Consider the following 22304-nt stretch of genomic DNA (forward strand, 5'->3'; position numbering starts at 1 on the left):
GTACTTATGGCGTTCAATCAAACTATCTACATAAGTTATATTAGGAAATGCACTAGTCGAAATATAAATTTTGTTACAAATAAACATTTTTTGCTTTAGTCTCAGACATAAGGTGACATTTTAAAATATTAATTACCATCTATTTTCAGCACCCTGCAATAATGACATTCCTTTGTTCTTCCTCATGCAAAAACATTTTTAAAATTTTACAGTGTACATTTCACTATTATTATACACTCTAGGCATTCCTAGATTATATCATCTCAATCTTTAACATCTATCTTTCTTTCTGATTTCATTTATGCCCCCAGCCCTCCTCCCTCTATCATTCTCACATTCAGCTTCATTCAGTGTTTTAACATAATTGTATTACAGTTAGGTAGTATTGTGCTGTCCATTTCTGAGTTTTTTTTATCCAGTCCTGTTGTACAGTCTGTATCCCTTCAGCTCCAGTTACCCAATATCTTACCCTATTTCTATCTCCTGATGGTCTCTGTTACCAATGAAATATTCCAAGTTTATTCACTAATGTCAGTTCATATCATGAGACCATACAGTATTTGTCCTTTAGTTTTTGGCTAGTCTCATTCAGCATGATGTTCTCATTTAGCTGGATATTTTTGCCTGCTAAAGGTTTTGACTTCAAGGTATGCTCTCTGTTAAAAAAAAAAAAAAAGATTATTTAAGGTGTTAAAGATGTATGACCTCCCCTACAGAACCATCAAATAAAGGGCTCTTCACCTGCCTTCCTAGGAGAAGCACCCCTTGGACGCTGGCAGATAGACACCTCCAGGAGCTGCCTGGCTGGGAAAAGGGGTATGCCTTTAGTCCTTGGGGAAGTCACTGCCTACTTTTTCTCTGCATACAAAGAAGCCTTACAACTCATTTTTAAAAATGAAATCTATATATATAGACAAAGGGCATAGATAGAGAATTCACTAGTGAAAACCAAGTAGTTAACAGCATCTGGAAAAGTGTCCAAATTTACTAAATTAAGCCCATACCATTTTCCGCATGACATCAGCACTCTTTATTAAGAGCTAACTCACAATATTATGAGGATACAGGACAGCTGAGGCTTTCATACCCAGTTTATAGATTTTGACATTAACTCAACCCCCTGGGAAAATGATTTGCTCTATGTACCTTGACCCACAACTGTGATTATTAAATTTGTCTTAAAAAAAAAGATATGAGTGACAAACTGACACTTTCTTTTTTATTTAATTAAAATAACCAAAAAAATTATTGAAGTGAGAGCAACTTCCTTATGAGTTGAACAATATTATTTAACACCCTGCTCATATACCACCTAATGTCTCAGGTACCACCAATGACATATGGGTCACCATTTTAGATAAAGTTTGTGAAGCATCTGTGTTTCATAGTGAAGTGGCATATATACCTCTAAGATAGAGCTGTACTTGATTGTATGGGGAGAAGACACAATGTCCATTTAGAAACTACAATTTTTGACTAAGGAGGCAGAGGAGAGACTGCTGTAGGTTTCCAAGACCATTGCTTGCATTTCCATACAGCACCCTGAGGTCAAGTCCTAGACCCAATAGTAAGTCCTTTTAAGAAACAACCACTGGCCTGAGGAGGGGTTGGGAACACTCAGTGATGTAAAGGAACTTGAGATCAGAATGGTGTTCTGCAGTGGCAGGAGAAAGTGGAGAGGGAGAAAGCTTTGAAAACGCCCCTCCTGGTTTTCACATCCTTAGAGTCTATGCTTCCCAACTGAATGAAGACAATTAGGGCTGAAAAGTTCATCACTCTTCAGCAAATGACACACAACATAACTGACAGGCTGGTGTGTTTGGGAGAGACATGATGATCCAATCAGATATGTTTTCTCACTTGCCGTCCTCTCAATCAAGCCACCCATTTCTTGAGGGATAAAGAATAAAGGTCTAGAAAAGATGGATATTTTTGTCAGCTTAGAAAATGAATTTGAATGATTTTTATACAATCTTCATAACAACTGAATTATCTCAACTATCAAAATAGAATTCTGTTTCTCAGTGTCCTCAAGACACAGATTAATGTATTTCCTTCTTTTGAACTTTTCTTCAGTTTGATTCCTTAAGCACAAAAAGAGCATTTCAGTTCAACATCTGAGGTGCCACTTACCACTTACCATCTTTGTTTTTTTCTCCTTTCCCATTTTTTCTTCCTCTCCTTTTTATCATTGTATTTGCTCAAGGGTCTAACCCAAAAAGTAATCTCTCCTTATTAAAAAGAGAGATTACTTCAACATCATCATCCCTGTCACTCTTGTGCATTTCTGAGCCTCCTTTATATGTGTGGCACTCTACCATGTTCCAGTTAATGTTTAAGTTCATTAGTTGTTCTTTCTGCTCTTGTTGTAACCAAGAATGCAGCACAGCCAGTATCTCAAAGGCTTTTCCTACCCTAGGTTAAGGGAAAACTCCTCCTCATGATGGCCTATCTTTGAAGCTAGCCCCAGGACTTCTGACAGTCCTAATTAGTTTGCAAAATGTTTGTCATTGTACATTCTGTCCCTTGAGTAAAGCTCTCCTACCCACTACATTCAAGTGGAGTCATGTCTTCTTTGAACATTATTTATAATCACGAGCATTAGCCATATGGGCTAGGGCTTGAGGAGGTTAAAAGTGCCTCTCAACTACCTACTTGGGTTGCTTGGGACAAGAAGATGGCTTCAGTGCTTTATGGAAGGAGAATAAGTATTTTGAGGCCCTTTGTCCAAACAGTTAATGAGAGAGTGTTAGAGAAAAGTAATATGTTTCATTACCAGTCAGGAGACAGGTACAAGAGGAAAGGAGCAAGGAAAACAACTCCCTCATACCTCCAGATAAATGTAGGACACTCAGTCCCTAGAACCTCTGGTAAAGCATGATCTGCCAATGACACAGAAGGTGAGAATCACATGTTAGAAACCCCTAGTATAAATAGCAGCTCATCGTCATGGGTGAAAAGACGACAATGAATACACAACGGTTTTGTGTGTGTGTGTGTGTGTGAAATATAACCTATATAGAAAAAAGCAATAAATTTCAAAGTACATTTTAGCAATTAGTTATAGGACATATTTCAAAATTTGGTATGGATTACGGTTCCATGATTTCAGGTTTTTCCTTCTAGCTGCTCCGAGACATTGGAGACTAAAAAGAAATATCAGTTTAATGATCAGTAGTTATACTCATTTATTAAATCCTATCTTCTCTATACAACTTTCTCCTTTGATCCTTCTTCCAATCTATAGGGATATTTGGCTTATGCCCATTCTAACTTTTTCAATGTTGAAAAGGGGTATTGACAATATGGGACAGGGGGATGAAAATGGTTAATGTTCTTAGAGATACTGGCCTCATGATCTGTCTGGTCTAGGAACCATCTGAAAGTTTGAGTCTTCTGAAAAGTAAACTTTTATGTGTGCAACTTTTGTAGGATCAGTAGAGCCCTGGGTGTTCCTTAGGGTTAACAGGAAAGATGTTCAGGGTTTGACAAACTTCAGCAATTAGCAATATCTAGCAGAAGCTTGCATAATAGTAGTCTCCAGAATAGCCTATCCACAATGTTTTTTTTTTGTGTGTGTGTGTGTGTGTGTGGCCAATGTTTCTTCTTGGGAATAAATCTTTCCCTCTCAATAGTTTTCCCTGGCTGGATTTCAGGGCCTACATCTTAGTCATATAATATGATTCTGATTCATGAATTTTCGTGAAAGCTCAGCCTGTGAATGGAGCCTTTATCCTGTTTGGAAGTTTCTGGTGGATTTTAGGAAGTCTGTTGAAGGGGAGACCAAAGACAGCCTCTGAATTCTTAGCCCTGTCCTTCTCCTGTGCCAGGAAAGCTCAATGTTTTCTCCCCCCACTTAAAGAACTCTTTATTTCTCACCTTCATAATCATAACTTATGGAAAGTGAGGCTGTGCATACATTCCCTAATTTCTCTATTGGACCTAGTACACACACACTCATACATGAACACAAGACAACCAGCGTTTTAAAATTTCAAATTTGTCTAGCAAGTGGCATTTGCCAGTTAAGTGCTCCTCTATTTTTATGTCTACTATTTTGTGCTCTTATCCTTGTGTCCCTGCTTCAACATGTCTCCATGCCCACAGCCTTACCACCTACAGCAATTTTATAACAATGTGATAGGCATGTTTAAGAAATACTGTAGGAAGAATAGTCTTGTACTCAAAGCTTTAAGCAATACATGGCTTTGATCTTTAGCTGACTATTGGAGATCACTACGATGATAAAATATTCCCTTTTTTGTTTCAGTTCTTCTGTCTTTCCATTTCCTTTCTCTTTGTTTTGAGGGTTGCTACCTGGAGATTGAAACTCAAAGGAAACTGTACCTGAGGGGGTTATAAACCATAAAGTGTTATAGAAAAAAAAGAAAAAAGACTTTGTTAACCTTTTTGTAGCTCTTCCAAAGTTTCCCTATGAGTGGCAGAGGCAACTAGAACCACATGGGAACCTGGCATCAAGCACCAAGCCCTGCTGGGAGCACCCTGGTTTTCTATTCACCAGAAGAGGTGCTTTCATGAAAGTCTTTTTCTTCTTCTTTTATCTCCTGAACCAGTTTTCTAAACAACTTCTTGACCTGTGATTTTCTATAGTAAAAAAAAAAGAAAAAGAGGACGAGTTATTCAGCAATAAAGAGCCGTGAGAGCCATATTTTACACATCAAGTTAATGGTAAATATGTTTTCTAGTGTCAGTTCCTACCTATCATGTCTATTCCCTTTCTTTACAATGGGCATAGCTGAAGTCATTCAGTCACTCAGTCATGGACAGGCATTTATGGAGCAGAAAACACTGTAGGCTCCAGATACCTCTGTGAGCAAGCCAGAGAGGGTCCCTGATCTCACCATTCACATGCTAGGTGAATGCAGTGCATGTAGCAGTTCTGCCTAACCGCATGGAATATCCATTAACAGTGTTCAAAGAGACTATGTAAGTGAATTATAAGGTCGCCTTCAACAATCCCATCTTCTGGTACTAATACCTTTTATAATCTTCTCCCCTTGGTTGTGGATAGGACGTGTAACTTTCTTTTAGTGAGTAGAATGTAGCAAAAGTGAGTAGAATGTAGCAAAAGCGATGGAATGTCACTTCTGTGATTACATTGTGATATATATGACTCTCATCTTGCTGGCAGGTTCATTCTAAAAACTCCCTACCAGATTTGGAAAAGTAGATGTCCATATTGGAAGGCCCACATGGCAGAAGTTGAAGGCAGCTGCTAACCAACAACCAGCAGAAGCCAGGATCCTCAGTTCAGCTGAACACCATAAGTACATGTAATTTTAAACATGGCATGAGACTTTTTAGTTTGTACAGGTTAGTATGATGCCCCAGTATATCCCATAGTAATTTGGGCAGTAAAAAAAGAAGTATTTGTAAGGTCCCCTACCAGCTCTGTGGAGAAAGGAGGAAATATTCAACTTCCCCATGTAGAGAATTTCTGATAGTCTCACAAGCAGTGGAGGCAACCAAATCAATAGGCTGAGCCCTCAAGCTTGGGGTTTGCCCCTATGAAACTTATTCCTGAAAAGGATAGGCTAAGCTTACTTAAAACTAGGCCTAAGAGTCACCCCCAAGAGAACCTCTTTTGTTGTTCAGATGTGGCCTCTCTCTCTCTAAAAAGATGATATCTATATAATGCATAAGAATAACCTCTTGACTCTGTTTGAAATCTCTCAGCCATTGACACTTTATTTTGTCTCATTTCTCTCTTCCCCCTTTTGGTCGAGAAGGTTTTCTCAATCCCTTAATGCTGAGTCCCCACTCATTCTAGGATTTCTGACCCAAGTTTCCAGGAATGTTTACTCCCCTGGAAGTTGTGTCCCACATAGTGAGGGGGAGGGCAGTGAGTTTGCTTGTCGTGTTGGTTGAGAGAAAGAGGCCACATCTGAGTAATGAAAGAGGTTCCCTGGGGGTGACTCTTAGGCCTAATTTTAAGTAGGCTTAACCTATCCTTTGTGGGGATAAGTTTCATATGAACAAACCCCAAGATTGAGGGCTTGGCCTGTTGCTTTGGTTGACCCGACTGCTTATGAGAATATCAGGAATTCTCCACATGGGGAAACTGAATTTTCCCCCTTTCTTGTCATTCCCTCAAGGGGACTTTGCAGATACTTTTTTATTCACTGTTCAAATCACTCTAGGATTTATTGGGGCATCACTCTGTACAAACCCATAAAATCTCATGCTCTACTCAAGGTTCCAGGTACTTATGGTGTTTAATTAAACTGTCCACATAAGTTATATTAGGAAATGCACTAGTCAAATTATAAATTTTGTACCAAATAAACATTTTTTGCTTTAGTCTCACATATAAGTTAAAGTTTTAAAATATGAATTACCACCTATTCTCAACACCCTGCAATATTGACATTCCTTTGTTCTTCCTCATGCAAAAACATTTTTTAATTTATACATTTAGTAACTATCATTGAATACTCTAGGCATTTCTAGATTATACCATCTCAGTCTTCATTGTCTATCTTTCCTTCTGATTTCATTTGTACTCCCAGCCCTCCTCCCTCTACCATTCTCACATTCACAGTCTGGCTTACATCTTGATTGCTGTCTTATGAGATCCAGCTAAGCTATGACCAGATTCCTCATCCACAGAAACTATGAGAATGTAAATGGGTATTGTTTCAAGCTGCAAAATTTGTGGTAACTTGTTAGGTAGTATAGGAAAGTAGTACAGAGACCCCATGGACAAGAGGAGTAACCCAGCTCTGGTCCATGATTTCCTGTAGCTGGTGGGTGGGGTTACTTTATTCATTTCTAATATATCCATTAGAATCCTTGGATTGCAAAATTCTAACTACATCACAGAATTCCTCTGAACTGGGCAACCATATGCACAACCTTTAAACTATTTAAAAATCAGAAAATGGTGGAACAAAGTTCTTTGAAAGAAGACCATAGACAAAGAGAGATCCTTTAAATACTTCACTATATAAGTAGAGCACTATGTAAGTGAAGGAATTAGAAAGACTTGTCCTCTCTCTTTTCAGCAACAACCTGGTCCCAAGCACCATTTCTTTAGATAGCCCACAGCCTCCCAAATTCCCACCCTTGGAATCATTCTTTTGAAGTAAGGAATGGTCATATTGTATGTTGATTGGTTTTTGTGCTGGTTTGAAAGGGTATATGTACTTTAGAAAAGCCATGTTTTAATCAAAATCTCATTTCATAAAGGTAGAATAATCCCTATTCAATACTATCTGTTTGAAACTGTAATCAGATCATTTCCCTGGAGATGTGATTTAGTCAAGAGTGGTTGTTAAACTGGATTAGGTGACGGCATGTCTCCACCCATTTGGGTGGGTCTTGATAAATTTACTGGAGTCCTATAAAAGAGGAAACATTTTGAAGAATGACAGATTCGGAGACAGCAGAGAATGCTGCAGCACTACAAAGCAGAGAGTCCACAAGCCAGCAACCTTTGGAGATGAAGAAAGAAAATACCTCCTGGGGAGCTTCATGAAACTGGAAGCCAGGAGAGAAAGCTAGCAGATGATGCCGTGTTTGCCATGTGCCCTTCCATCTGAGAGAGAAGCCCTGGCTGTGTTCGCCACACCTGGCTGTGTTTGCCACACCTGACTGTGTTTGCCATGTGCCTTCTCACTTGGGAGAGAAACCCTGAACTGCATCAGCCTTCTTGAACCAAGGTATCTTTCCCTGGATGAATGCCTTTGATTGGACATTTCTATAGACTTGTTTAATTGGGACATTTTCTCAGCCTTAGAACTATAAACTAGCAACTTATTAAATTCCCCTTTTTAAAAGCCATTTTGTTTCTGGTATATTGCATTCTGGCAGCTAGCAAACTAGAACAGTTTTATTAATAAAAATTTTTTTAAAAATCAGTGCTGAAAGAGGAAATGGATGAAGGCAAATCTAATTTTATTATAATTTTCACAGAATCAGTCCTGCTAATACAAAGAAATTAAACTATGAAAAATAACCATAGCCACAGGATTATTATTCAAGGCAAATCATTAGCCATAGTAAGCACAGAGCAAAATATTTAATAATAGCTTCAATAATAGTGTAATTAAAAGGAGAGCTGGACTTGATAGCTCTTCTTTTAAGAAAGCTAATGGAGAAATATGGAGGTGAAAAAGTCTTCTGTGATGGGCAGGAACTGTGTTCTGGGACTACAGTTCTCCCTGTTCTCCTGGAAACACAGTCCTTATTTGTGAATGGAATGTGATGGAGGAAAGAATCCAGGGAGCAAAGAGGAAGTGGGTTGTGTCTCTCTGTAAGGAATAGTTGTTCAAAATGAATCTCTTAGGGACAAGCCTTGGCCTCCAAACAAACAAGTCTTTCAGAATTAAATCCATGTTTCCTTGGGGGTACTTTTTAAAGGTATTAACCAGGATAAGGGCAAAAATGAGATGAGGGCCTGGCTTGTGTCATTATAATTGGTTACTGGTAGGTATGTTTTAATCTGTGACTAAACTTTTTATTCCTTCTTTTCATCTCTGTACCTAGAATGGTGTCAGCAAAATAAGATATTCAATATGTGTTTATTAAATAGTCAGTGATTGTTGCTCGTTAAATATTCAAAATAACTCATTATTATCAATAATAATATTATATTAAATAATAATGGACCAAATAACTTATTATTATTCAATAATTTTTATTCTTATTTGTGGATTCCCACATTGAGGGAACATTTTGGCCTATTTGGTTATAATTGTGGTAGGAATAACATTTAAATTTAGATGTGAGGGACTGTGTTTAAATACCATATCTTTAAAAATGCCCAGGAGAGGCAGGACAAGATGGTCGCATAGTGAGGTTGAATTTAGTTCCTCCTCCAGGGCAGCTAGCAAATAACCAGGAACCGAATGGAACAGCTGGTGGTGGCTATCAATGCCCAGACACACAGGGCACACTAGTCTGGAATGGGTGGAACAGCTGAGCTCTGACACAGAACTGTAAGTCTCCCAAGCTGTGGAGGCTGGTGCCACACCCGCATGGGCATGGCAGGCTGTTTACTTGAGGTATGCAAGGCTGGTTCAACACAAGATAATCAATTATTTAATATACCACATCAATAAAACAGAAGAAAAAAACCATATGATCTCGATCAATGCAGAAAAGGCATTTGACAAAATTCAATATCCTTTCTTTTTTAAAGATATTTTTATTGATAAATCTTAAATTTATCTTTTAAATCATACAAACAATTCATACATGGTATGCAATCAATGGCTCACAATATCATCACATAATTGTGTATTCAACACCATGATCATTGTTTAGAACATTTGCATTATTCCAGAAAAAGAAATAAAAAAAAAGAAAAAACTTATACATATCATACCCCTTAACCCCTCCCTCTCCTTGAGTACTAGTATTTCCATCTACCTAGTATATTTTAACCTTTGTCATCCTTATTATTTGTTAATTTTTTATCCATATTTTTTACTCATCTGTCCATACCCTAAAAAAAAGGAGCATCAGACACAAGGTTTTCACAATCACACAGTCACATTGTAAAAGCTATATCATTAAACAATCATCTTCAAGAATCAAGGCTATTGGAACATAGCTTAACAGTTCCAGGAACTTCCCTCTAGTCATTCCAATATACCATAAACTAAAAAAGGGATATCTGTATAATGCATAAGAATAACCTCCAGGATAACCTCTCAACTCTGTTTGAAATCTCCCAGCCACTGAAACTTTAGGCATTTGGTCCATTTTGAGTTAATTTTTTGTATAGGGTATGAGATATGGATCCTATTTCATTCTTTTGCATATGAATATCCAGTTCTCCAGGCAGCATTTTTGAAGAGGCTGCTCTGTCCCACATGGGTTGGTTTGACCACTTTATCAAAGATCAATTGTCCATAGATGAGAGGGTCTATATCTGAATACTATTCAATTCCATTGGTCAGTGTATAGGAATTGGTTCATATGGCTGTGGGATGGGCAAGTACAAATTCCATAGGGCAGGCCTCAGGCTGGCAACTCTGATGAAAATTTTCAATGAATTCCCCAGGAAAGGGGGTGGGATGAAGTAGAGATGGGAATTCTCCATTTTCTCTGATGAAATCACTGCTTCTCCTTTTAATGCTTTCAACTGATTGGATGAAGCTTCTCTAATTGTTGAAGGCAATCCCCTCAGTTGAATGCAGATTTAATCAGCCATAGATACAATCAACTTACTGATGACTTAAGTCAACAAAATATCTTCAGAGCAACAATCAGGCCAGTGCTTGCTTGACCAAACAACTGGACACCACAGCCTGCCCAGTGATATATAACCTTAACCATCACTTGTGTCAATTGAGATGATCACGTGTATTTTTTCCTTCATTTTGTTAATGTGGTGTATTACATTAATTGATTTTCTCACATTGAACCACTCTTAAAAAGCTAACATAAATCCCATTTGATTCATGTTGTATAGTTCTTTTAATGTGCTGTTGGATTGATTTGCTAGTATTTTGTTGAGGATTTTTACATCTACAGTCATAAGAGATATTGGTCTATATTTTTCTTAGTTTGTAGTATCTTTGTCTGGCTTTGGTATGAGGGTGATGTTGGCCTCATAGAATAAATTAGAGCGTGTTCTCCTTTTAGTTTTTTGGAAGAGTTTGAGCAGAATTCATGTTAATTCTTCTTAGAATATTTGATAAAATTCCCTTGTGAAGCCATCTGGATCTGGTCTTTTCTTTGTTGGGATGCTTTTGATTACTGATTCAATCTCTATACCAGTTACTGGTTTGTTGATATCTTCTATTTCTTCTTGAGTCAATGTAGCTAGCTTGTGTGTTTCTAGGAATTTTTCCATTTCATCTAGGTTATCTAATTTGTTGGCATATAGGTAACTTTCCATGGCATCCTCTTATAGAACTTTTTATTTCAGCAGGGTTGGTAGTAATGTCTGCCTTCACATTTCTGATTTTAGTTATTTGTGTCTTCTCTCTTTTTTATTTCATCAGTCTAACTAAAAGTTTGTTAATTTTATTGATGTTTTCAAAGAAACAAATTTTGGTTTTGTTGATTCTCTTATTTTTTATATTTTCTATTTCATTTTTCAAACATTTACTAAACTGCTACAGTGGACCAGGCACACAGCCAAGTCCTGATAATAAAAGCATAAAGAAGACCCAATCCTGACTCTTAAGGTATTTATAGAAAGTCAGTGGAAGAACCAGAAAAATGTTTCAAATTTCCTAAACAGATTGTTCTGCCCTAATTCTCTGAACTACTCAACTTCCTATCTTCCCTCCCATTTCAAACAATTATTCACACTGGTAGTGGGTTGTGTTTTGTGAACTTATTGGCATGGATCTGGAATGGGCAAGATAAAGAAAATCTAATGTTTTTTTCTAACACTTGGTTTATGTGCAATGAGATCATGACTTTGCTGCCCTTCATTGTGGGGCTTTGTTTACTTAATAAATGTCCACATCACATTGCTGCCCAGTAACATGGGTGACATCCTTCTCCCTCAGAAGAGCAGCCTGCAGAGCGTTGCCTAGGCCAGGACTTTCAAAATCTTGTTGCCTAAGAATTACCTGTAGAGCTTATTGAAATACAATAAGCTTGGTCCTAACCCCCAGATATTTTGATTTACTGTGTCTGGGTTGGGGGTTGAGAATTTGTTTTTCTAACATGATCACAGACAATGGTGATGCTTCCTGTCTACAGGTCATATTTTGAGTATATTTGATAAGTTCCTCCTTTTTTATTCACAAAATATGACTATGAAACATGTATTGCATCTGCCAATTGGTGCCATATTCTTGAATACCTGAGCCCCAAAAGTCTTCCTCCCTGATCCCTCTCATTGTTGTTCTCAGACAGGACTTCTCTGCCCTCCTATGATAATGTGTGAGCCTCTGTAACTTGCCACAAACTCAGGGGACTTTGTGTTAAAGTTTAGGAGAGAAGAGGAGAATGAGTGGTGTTTCCCTAGCCTGTAAATCCAGACAAGAGGCCTAATGCCCTTGCCATCATAAAAAATATCCTTGTCAATAAGGTAAAAACTCTCAATTTAGTAAACGAACAAAGCATCTGTCCTGCTGAAAGGCAAGTAAAGTGACTACACAATGTATTCTGTGGACACAGAGGACCTCATATGACTTAAGAGCCTCACTTCATGCCCAAACTCTGTTTATCTCCATCCCATCCTCAGATTCTGTTGTCCTTCATTTCCCTGACTCCTATCCTTCCATGAACCTTTTAAAGTCAAAGGGTATTGACACAGATAACTGCTAATGATTTACTGCTCTGTACTCTGGCATTGTCCCTCCAAAGACCTTTGACTTGAGTTGTGAAATGGTCATAAACTTCCAACCTGTAATTCCAGGCAGTAACCTTGAGTGCCTAAATTGAGTCCTTGCACATATCTTATTATTTCTACAGGCTTTATAGATCCTTGCTCCTCATTTTAAGATTCAGACACATAAAATGGGATTTGAGTCTATTCGTTTGGAAAAATCCACTTGGAATTCCAAAATATCTTCTTTTTAATTAGAAAAAGTAAAAGTGTCATAAATTGGGACTTTGTTTAAAAGAAGAACCATCTTTGCTGTGGAAACCAGTTTTTGCTTAGGCCCTCTTTCTAGACAAAAGATCTTTCAAAAGCTATGGGAAGATTGTTTAATTATCTCCAGATAACCATGGTAATGGCATTTCCTTCACACTATATTTCCACAAAAAGAAAAACGCTTATTTGTTCCATGGGCCATAACATATCTGTAAATCTGTTTTAACAAGACTAAAGAAACTTTAATGTTTTTATCTGTTAAATGATTATTTTGTTTGTTTGTTTGTTTGTTTTTAAGCATGGGCAAGCACCAGATTATTTAGTTTTGTTTTGCTTTAAAGCAGGAACTCAATTTATTTTATGCCATGGACACCTATGGAAATTTGATGATGCCTACAAACTCCTTTAAAGGTATTTTAAATTTATTTTAAGAACCACCATACAGAACTACAAAGAAAATCAATTATATAGAAATATAATTAACTATAATATGAAAACAAATACATGTATTTCTCTATTAGTGCATTAAGAAAGGTCTAGCAGCAGGTCTATTGCCCACTGCAATTTTGAGGTAGTGATGGCATAAACAGTATTCTGAGATAGCAACAGCTGTAATGGCATATGGGAAAATCTCTTATTTCAATTGGAGATGAAGACAATATCTATTATAATGGTTTGTTGTTGACATTCTTAATTGACAGAAATTTTGAATTTCAGATAAATGTTAGTGAAAATAAGGGGAGAATTTTTCCATCCAGATTCAGGGATTATTGAATTCTATCTATAAACCTTCTTGGGATTCCATGAATACCAAGTTAAGAATCCTTGCCTAAAATACCTTTGCCTTTAATGTCTTCACCCCGCCCCCATGCATCTCTTCACCAACTCTAAATTTAATGAGTTTAAGAAAATAATTTCAGTAAATCAGCCTCTAATGGATGGAGATAAACATCCTGTTGTGGGGAAAACGTCTAGGCTTCTCACAGAATTCCAGAAATTGGAATAATCAAAGTCTCTGACCTTTATGGAGTTAACAACTTAATCATTCTTGAAATTATTCAATTTAATTATAATTAATTTTTCAACATATTGATGCATTCCCTTTTAAACTTTTCTAAACAACACTGAAGCATATATACTAATTTGACAAAAAGAAAAACTTTATTCTTCCTTACTCCTATTCTCTTGCCCAGGAAGGAATCACCATTGACAACTGATTTGCATATGTAAATTTGCATACATACTTTATAATACTCTGACTCTCATTTGCCATTAGGAACATGGATGAGTTATTGTAGTTAGGAGTTATTTGAAACAAAGAAAGTGCTCAATTAATTTCAGCAAATTTTAAGCTAATGCTATTGACAATTGTATAAAATTTTGGAGAATTAGTTCCTTTAAGATTCTGCAGCTGAGAGGTAATGTCAGTGGGAATGAAGAAGTAAGGACTGCCAAAAATCATTCCTTATAAAAGCAAGACGATACTAGCAAAAAATGGCAAAAGCAACTTTTCTCAATCTCTGGAAATTAACCAAGTGCTAGGAACAATCCAAGGAATGTTCGTTTAAAAAGAAAAGAAAGAAGGAAAAAAGAAAAGAAAAGACAAGGATGAATATTGGTAAGAACATTGAACATTGTGGCATTTTAACTTACCTGTTCCAAGCTCCACAGCATCTGTGAAAAACAACAGTCCAACCTCCTGTCTAAGCATTAAAGGTGTGCTCCCACACATAGAATCCCTTAACAATAAATCTGGGAAATGTATTGGTTTCATATTCAGGGAAATCTCTGTCCAATCGTTAGCTGACTACCAAGATAATGAAGCAGAGACTTTAGGGGTCACACATGATAAAGATTAAAGTCTTAGAAAAATTAGTTAAGTAAAGTCATTAAACAGCAGCAGCAGCAACAATGACAAACAGCAACAAAAACAAACTTGTGATGACACTGTGAACCACTGATTGTACACTTTGAATGATTATATGGTATGTGAATATATAATATATCTCAATGAAAAAAAAGTGGGGAACAAAAGCTTGCTGGGATGGGGGATCTGATTTGCAAAGTTGCTGCATTATATTATTTAAAGTGTTTCCTTTTCAATATGAAAAAAATGAGACATTCAAAGAAGCAGGAATTGTCTTAAATATGCTCAAATAGCTAAAGGAAGCCAGGAGAATGATGTCTCACTGAATAGAGAATACAAATAAAGATACAGAAATTATAAAAAGGAACAAAATAGAAATTCTTGGGCTAAAAAGTACAATAACCGAAATGAAAAACTCAGTTGAGAAGGTCTACAGAAAATTTCAGCAGGCAGAAGAATCAATGAACTTGAAGATAGATCAATTGAAATTATCCAGTCTGAGGAGCAGAAAAAGATAAAAGAATGAAGATAAATGCACAGTCTAAGTGACTATGGGGCACCATTAAGCATACCAACAAACAAATAATGGTAGTCCCAGAGAGAGGGGAAAGAGAGAAAAGGGCAAATAGAATATTTGCATAAATAATGGCCAAAATCTTCCCAAATTTGATAAAAAATCAATAATCTATGTACTCAAGAATCTCAATGAGCTCCAAGTAGGATAAACTCGAAGACATTCACCACATATAATCAACTGCCATAAGACAAAGAGATAATTTTGAAAGCAGCAAAAGAGATGTGATTCCACATGCACATGAAGTCCTCAAGATCAACGTCTCATTTCTCATTAGAAATCTTGGAGGCCAGAAGGCAATAGGATAACACATTCAAAGGCTGAAAGAAAGACTGTCAACCAGAATTCTATATTCAGCATCACTATCCTTCAAAAAGGAAGCATAACTTAAGACATTCCCAGATAAAACTGAGACAATCTGTTGATCATAGACTGACCTACGAAAAATGATTAAAAGGATTCTTTCAGGTTGAAATGAAAGGACACTGAATCATAACTAGAATCCACATGAAGAAATAAAAAGCAATAGTTAAGGTAACTATATATGTAAATACAAAAGACAATATAAACGTATTTTTTATTTATAACATATTTTTCCTTGATTTCAAATATAACTGCATAAACTGATCATTATAAATCTATGTTGATGGGCTTATAATGAATAAAGGTGTAATCGGCATGACAAAAATTATGCAAAGGAGAGAGAGGGAATATAGCTTTATAGGAAAAACATTTTTTATGCTATTGAAATTTAGTTGGTATTAATCTGAAATTGATTGCTATAGTTAAGAAGCTTATTGTATTCCCAGGTCAACCACTAAAACAAACAAACAAACAAACCAAAAAAAGCTCAGAAAATGTAATAAAAGGAATGATAAGGTAATTAAACAGAAAATATTCACCCCTTTGGGAAAAGTAGCACATAATTCCAATAATAGAAGTCAATATTTTTAGACACATTTTAGAAAGCAAATGAAATTAATGTATTATTTATGTTAAAAATATCACTAATATCAACACATCATTAATGTAGTAGAGGGCAAATAATCAGAGGCACAAATCACATTTCTTGTCATCTATTTATATCCAGACTAGCAAAATACTGTGTGCAAAGAGGTAAAATAAATTTCATATATTTTAGTTACTATTTATATTGATCAAAGAATGTTAGTTTTGGAAGGGATCCAGTAGTCATTAGTCCAGTAAGATCTGTAGGAATTGGTTCCTGAGGTTATTACCAAATTGTTTTGTTAATCTTACCTTCAGAGTCTACTTCCATGAAGGCTGAACCATTCTGGATGAAAGAATTGTGGACGTTCTAACTCGGTCTCTTTGTAAAGTCTGATAGGTGCCTCTTTGCAATAACGTTATCAGTTTATTTGGGGAAGTCAGGACCCAAAGTCTATTTTCCTGTGGAATTAAATAAACAGTATTGAAGATTTTAATGCCATTTTATTGAGATATATTCACACTACAATCCATCTGAACTATATAATCAATGGCTTACAGTATCATCACATCATTATTCATTTACCACCATGACCAATTTAGAACATTTTATTACTCTCGAAAAATAAATGAAAAGAAAAAAAAACCCAAACATCCCCTACTCTTTATACTGCCCATTCTTTAAAAAAAAAAAAAAACAGTTCTAGTCACACACCATGAAGTCCTTCCTAAATGTACAACCAACGGTTCTTTGTATAATCACATAATTATACATTCACCATCACAGTCTATATGAGAACGTTCACATTTCTTCTGAAAAAAATCGCATGCTACTTATATCCCCCTGTTATTGACATTTAGTTTTGATATAGTGCTTTAGTTACAATTAATGAAAGAATATTACAATATTACTGTTAACTATAAACCATAGTTTGCATTAATTGTATTTTTCCCAAATATCACTCTATTATTAACACCTTGTAATACTGATGTATGTTTGTTCTCATTCATGTAAGAACATTCTTATATTTGTACAGTTATTGTTCACTTTAGGTTTCACTAAGTTATACAATCCCAGTTTTTATCCTCCAGCTTTCCTTCTTATTACATACACAACCCTAGCCTTCCTCTTTCAACCATATTCACACTCAGTTTTGTTAATTACACTTACAATATCATGCTAGCATCACGCGGTATTGTGCTATCCATTTGCAAACACTTACAATTAACCTTATTAAACATTCTGTACTCCTTAAGTAACAATTGCCCAATCTCTGCCCTCTTTCTATCTCTTGATAACCTATGTTCTTGAATTTAACTCTCAGAGTTTGTGCATTGTATTTAGTTTATATTAGTATTTATGTTATTTTGTTTCTGGCTTATTTCATTCAACATAAGATGTGAATGAGCCTCAAAGCTCATTCCTGTCATTGCATGCATCACAAATTCAATCCTTCCTGCAGCTGCACAATATTCCATAATATGTTTATAACACAGTTCCCCCTGCCACTTATCAGTTGACTGACTACGGCGCCGCCTCTATCCATTGGCAATAGTGTGTGTGCCGGTTTGAAAGGATGTATGTACCCTAGAAAAGTAATAATTTAATCCTAATCCCATTTTGTAAAGGCAGCTGTTTCTTCTAGACCCTATTCCATACTATATGTTTGAAACTTTAATTAGATCATCTCCCTGGAGATGTGACTCAATCAAGAGTGGTTGTTAAACTGAATTAGGTGGAGACGTGTCTCCACCCATTCTAGGTAGGTCTCGATTAGCTAGAAGGAAAAGTCTAAAATTGCAGAACTGTAACCCATACCAAACTCTGAAACTTGTTCTATAACTGTTTGTTACAATGTAATTTGAAATGTGTTGCTTTTTTTGTATATATGCTATATTTCATAATAACAAATGTAAAAAATAAAAACAAAAAATAATTCTCAAGAAAGGCTTTATAGCATCAGTAGATAAACATGTCATAGATATCTAAAGACAAAAAATTGATTAAAATCATCGCTATATAAATAGTTAGAATAATGATATTTAAATTAAGAACAGCAATAGTAACTAATAGAAATTTGAACACTTTTAGAAATAAGAGATGGTCAAAAAATTAATCAAGATATTCTCACAAGCAGTGTGGACAACCAGGCTATAGGCTGAGCTCCCAGTCTTGGGGTTTGTTCATATGAAATTTAACCCCACAAAGGATAGGTCAAGTCTACTTAAAATTTAGGCCTAAGAGTCACCCCCAAGAGAGCCTTTTTTGTTGTTCAGATGTGGCCTCTCTCTCCAGCCAATATGATGAGCAGTCTCACCACCCTCCCCCTCTCTGCGTGGGACATGACTCCCAGGGGTGTGGACCTTCCTGGCAACGTGGGACAGAGATCCTGGAATGAGCTGAGACTCAGCATCAAGGGACTGAGAAAAACCCTAGAATGAGCTGAGAATTAACATCAAGGGATTGAGAGAAACTTCTTGACCAAAAGGGGGAAGAGTGAAATGAGACTAAGTGTCAATGGCTGAGAGATTCCAAACAGAGTCAAGAGGTTATCCTGGAGGTTATTCTTACGCATTAAGTACATATCACCTTGTTGTTCAAGATGTAGTGGAGAGGCTGGAGGGAACTGCCTGAAAATGTAGTGCTGTGTTCCAGTAGCCATGTTTCTTGATGATGATTGAACAATGATATAGCTTTCACAATGTGACTGTGTGATTGCGAAAACCTTGTGTCTGATGCTCCTTTTATCTACCATATCAACAGAAGAGTAGAACATTTGGAATAAAAATAAATAATAGAGGGAACAAATGTTAAAATAGATTTAGTTTGAAATGCTAGTGATCAATGAAAGCGAGGGGTAAGGGGTATGGTATGTATAATCTTTTTTCCTCTGTTATCGTTTTATTCCTTTTTCTGTTGTCTATTTATTTCTTTTTCTAAATAGATGCAAATTTCTAAGAAATGATGAATATGCAACTATGTGATGATATTAAGAATTACTGATTATATATGTAGAATGGAATGATATCTTAATGTTTTGTTTGTTGTTAATTTTTTTTTTTTAACATGGGTAGGAACCGGGAATCGAACCCAGGTCCTTGGGCATGGCAGGCAAGCACTCTTACCTGCTGAGCCACCGTGGCCCGCCCAGTTGTTAATTTTTTTTAATTAATGAAAAAAAAATTAATCAAGAAATGAGCACAAAACCACATACATATAGGTGTCCCTTGAGAGGTTTTCACTCTCAAAGATAAGGAAGTTCTCATCTCAAAGAAGAGACAATTTTTGGTTTGCTTTTTTTTTTTTTAAGAACAGACAATTTTCAAGGACAATTTCCCCCAGAATTATTTTTTCCTCTATATTATTCATAAACTTTCTCAGTTTCACAGTTCTAATATAACTCTGCATATAAGTGTTTAAACATAAGCACACCAGGTAAATAATGAGATGAAAATTTAAAGCTTTTAATTTTAGCTTTAAGAAATATTATTATGTAATTGATTATTTATATAAGATTTGAATATACCACATCAAGTTTATCAGCATACTTGGAACTTTACAAACAAAATATGCATGTGGTGGTTTGAAGCTCTATGCCCCCCAGAAAAGTATATTTTTAAAGTTAATCTATTCTGTGCCATTACAATAGGATCTTTTGGTGAAGCTACTTAAATTATACTTGAATTAAGATGTGACTCATCTCATTCAGGGTGGGTCTTAATCCTGTTACTAGAGTCCCTCATAAGAAAATGAAATTTAGACAAAGAGAGGGAAAGTCAGGGTAGCAAGAAACTGAAAGCAAGGAAATCAGGAAGAGAAGGGAGAGACCAGCAGATACCACCATGTGCCTTGACAGTACCGTGTCGTGTGATAGAGGACATGTGTCTTGTCAGTGCCTGGTCGGTGCCTTGTCGTGTGACAGAGGAGTTCAGGATCACAGGTAGCCAGTCCTCAAGGAGAAAGCAATGCCTTGATGATGCTTGATTTGAACTTTTTCACAGCCTCAAAACTGTAAGCTTGTAAGCCAATAAATTCTCATTGTTAAAAGCCAATGCATTAATGTGCTGCTTTGCACAAAATCATGAAACTTTGCTCACTACCCCAATGACAAATACTTTTAAATAATGTCAATTTTGTGCCCAGCTGTATTTTCATGCTGTTCTAGTTTGCTAGCTGCCAGAATGCAATATTCCAGGAACAGAATGGCTTTTAAAAAGGGAATTTAATAAGTTGCTAGTTTACAGTTCTAAGGCCGAGAAAATGTCCCAATTACACAAGTCTATAGAAATGTCCAATCACAGGCATCCATGGAAAGATACCTTGATTCAAGAAGGCCGATAAAGTTCAGGGTTTCTCTCTCAAGTGAGAAGGCACATGGCAAACACAGTCACGTTTCTCTCTCATCTGGAAAGGCACATGGCAAATATGGCGTCATCTGCTAGCTTTCTCTCCTGGCTTCCTGTTTCATGAGCTCCCCGGGAGACATTTTCCTTCTTCATCTCCAAAGGTCGCTGGCTGGTGGACTCTGCTTCGCGTGGCTACGTTGTTTTGCTCTGCTCTTTCTGAATCTCTTTCATTCTCCGAAATGTTTCCTCTTTAATAGGACTCCAAAAACTTCTCAAGACCCACCCAAATGGGTGGAGACACGTCATCACCTAATCCAGTTTAACAACCACTCTTGATTAAATCACGTTTCCAGGGAGATGATCTGATTACAGTTTCAGACATACACTATTGAATAGGGATTATTCTACCTTTATGAAATGGGATTTTGATCAAAACATGGTTTTTCTAGAGTACATACATCCTTTTAAACTAGCACACATGCCCAAATAGCTCCATGTTTCCAACCAAATTATATTGTGTTTATTGTTTAATTTTGTAAAACAACTAACCATGTTCAGCAATATAATTCAACTGACGTGTTGTTAAAAGCTATGACCAAGAGTGCACATAGATAGGCAATGACAAGTATATCAGAAGTGTTAGCTCAACCATGTTGGTAAGATACAGCAGTGTCCTGATTTCAGAGAAGTTAAAATGTGATAATTCCGCATCTTAGGATAGATGCAATATGATAATATAATTGCAAGGAGAAATTTTAGAAATAATGATGTCCAATTCCTTTATTTTTTTACATTGGCATCATAAGGTCCAATGAATTAAGAAAAGCTGACTCAGATAGTGATAAAAGCTAGAAACCCAGAAGGGAAAGGAGAGACCAGCAGACACTGGTCTCTATTATACTCTGGTACTTCCTATTTTGGTGATCTGACTTTTTTGTATGATTATAATTTTCCTATTTTCTTGTGCTCAAATCGTTATTTAATTAAACACTGACAACTCATTCTATCAAATACTGATCATTGATCACGCTATATAGGTTGTTTTTATTCTCTATTAAGTGCAACTATGTGATGCATTATATAATTTCAGTATTGGGTGATTTGAAGCTGTTTATAATTAAAGATGTTCTTAAAGCTAATCCATTCCCGTAGATGTAAACCCATTGAACCTTTGATAAGACCTTTTAGTTAAGACGTGATCCATCTCATTCAGGATGGGTCTTAATCCCATCACTGGATCTTGTATAAATCGAATGAATACAGAGAGAGAGAGAGAGAGTCATGGAAGCAAGAAGTTGAAAGCAATGAAACCTGGAGGAGAAAGAGAGACCAGCAGAAACTGCTATGTGCGTTGCCATGTGGCAGAGGAGTCAAGGATCACTAGCAGCCAGTCTTCAGGAAGAAAGCATAGCCTTCTTCCTGAATAATGCCTTGATTTGGACAGTTTCATGGCCTCAAAACTGAAATCTAGTAAATTCCCATTGTTTAAGCCAACCCATTGCATGGTATTTTCTGCAGCAGCTGGGCAATTAAAACAAATATCCTATTTAATTTAGTTTCTAGTAACTAAGGGATACACATGTCATACTCTTTGATTAATTTTCCTAAAATAACACTTTCATCTTACCAAATTAAATGTCTTCCTTTTGTTTACTGAGTCACATCTGGATTTTACCACTCAACTTTTAAGGCATTCCATAACTTATCCTTGTCAAACTGAATTTTATTTCCATCTACTTGAAATCATATTAACCTGATTTTTATTTTGGACATTATAACTATGAATAAGAAAATATTTGTTAAAAAAAAAAAGCCAATGCATGGCATCTGCCTTGATGCCTTGAGCAGATTAGTAAAGTAATACAGCATATCACAATATATCAGTATATCACAAAGTGGAGTGAAGTAGACAGGCCTTCCCTGGTTCCAGAGAAGTAATCTCTATATCCATGGAATTTCCCAATAGGATTGTCTTTTGTTATTCATGGTAAGTCTCATAACACACCCGATAACTTATGCAAACAAGTTGACTCAAGATG

General features: G+C 36.3%; 2 long non-coding RNA genes across 4 annotated transcripts in view; one reads left to right on the plus strand and one right to left on the minus strand.

Annotated features, from left to right (window-relative positions):
- Nucleotides 1–346: 346 nt before the first annotated feature.
- The window catches only part of LOC143665479 (uncharacterized), a 103637-nt gene continuing 81679 nt past the window's right edge, over nt 347–22304 (minus strand). Inside the window, exons 4-6 of one of the 2 annotated variants that reach the window (XR_013166992.1) lie at nt 16231–16380; nt 4407–4605; nt 1319–1913 (exon numbers count right to left, since the gene is read on the minus strand). This is a non-coding gene — a long non-coding RNA (uncharacterized LOC143665479). Of the gene's footprint in view, nt 657–1318; nt 1914–4406; nt 4606–16230; nt 16381–22304 lie in introns of those variants that run through there. The other variant, XR_013166995.1, reaches the window with a different exon arrangement.
- The window catches only part of LOC143665480 (uncharacterized), a 58718-nt gene continuing 43632 nt past the window's right edge, over nt 7219–22304 (plus strand). For both annotated transcript variants that reach the window (XR_013166996.1, XR_013166997.1), the window contains exon 1: nt 7219–7682. This is a non-coding gene — a long non-coding RNA (uncharacterized LOC143665480). The remainder of the gene's footprint in view (nt 7683–22304) is intronic.

Source organism: Tamandua tetradactyla, chromosome 21 (genome assembly GCF_023851605.1).
Source record: "Tamandua tetradactyla isolate mTamTet1 chromosome 21, mTamTet1.pri, whole genome shotgun sequence".
Taxonomy (NCBI): Eukaryota; Metazoa; Chordata; class Mammalia; order Pilosa; family Myrmecophagidae; genus Tamandua; species Tamandua tetradactyla.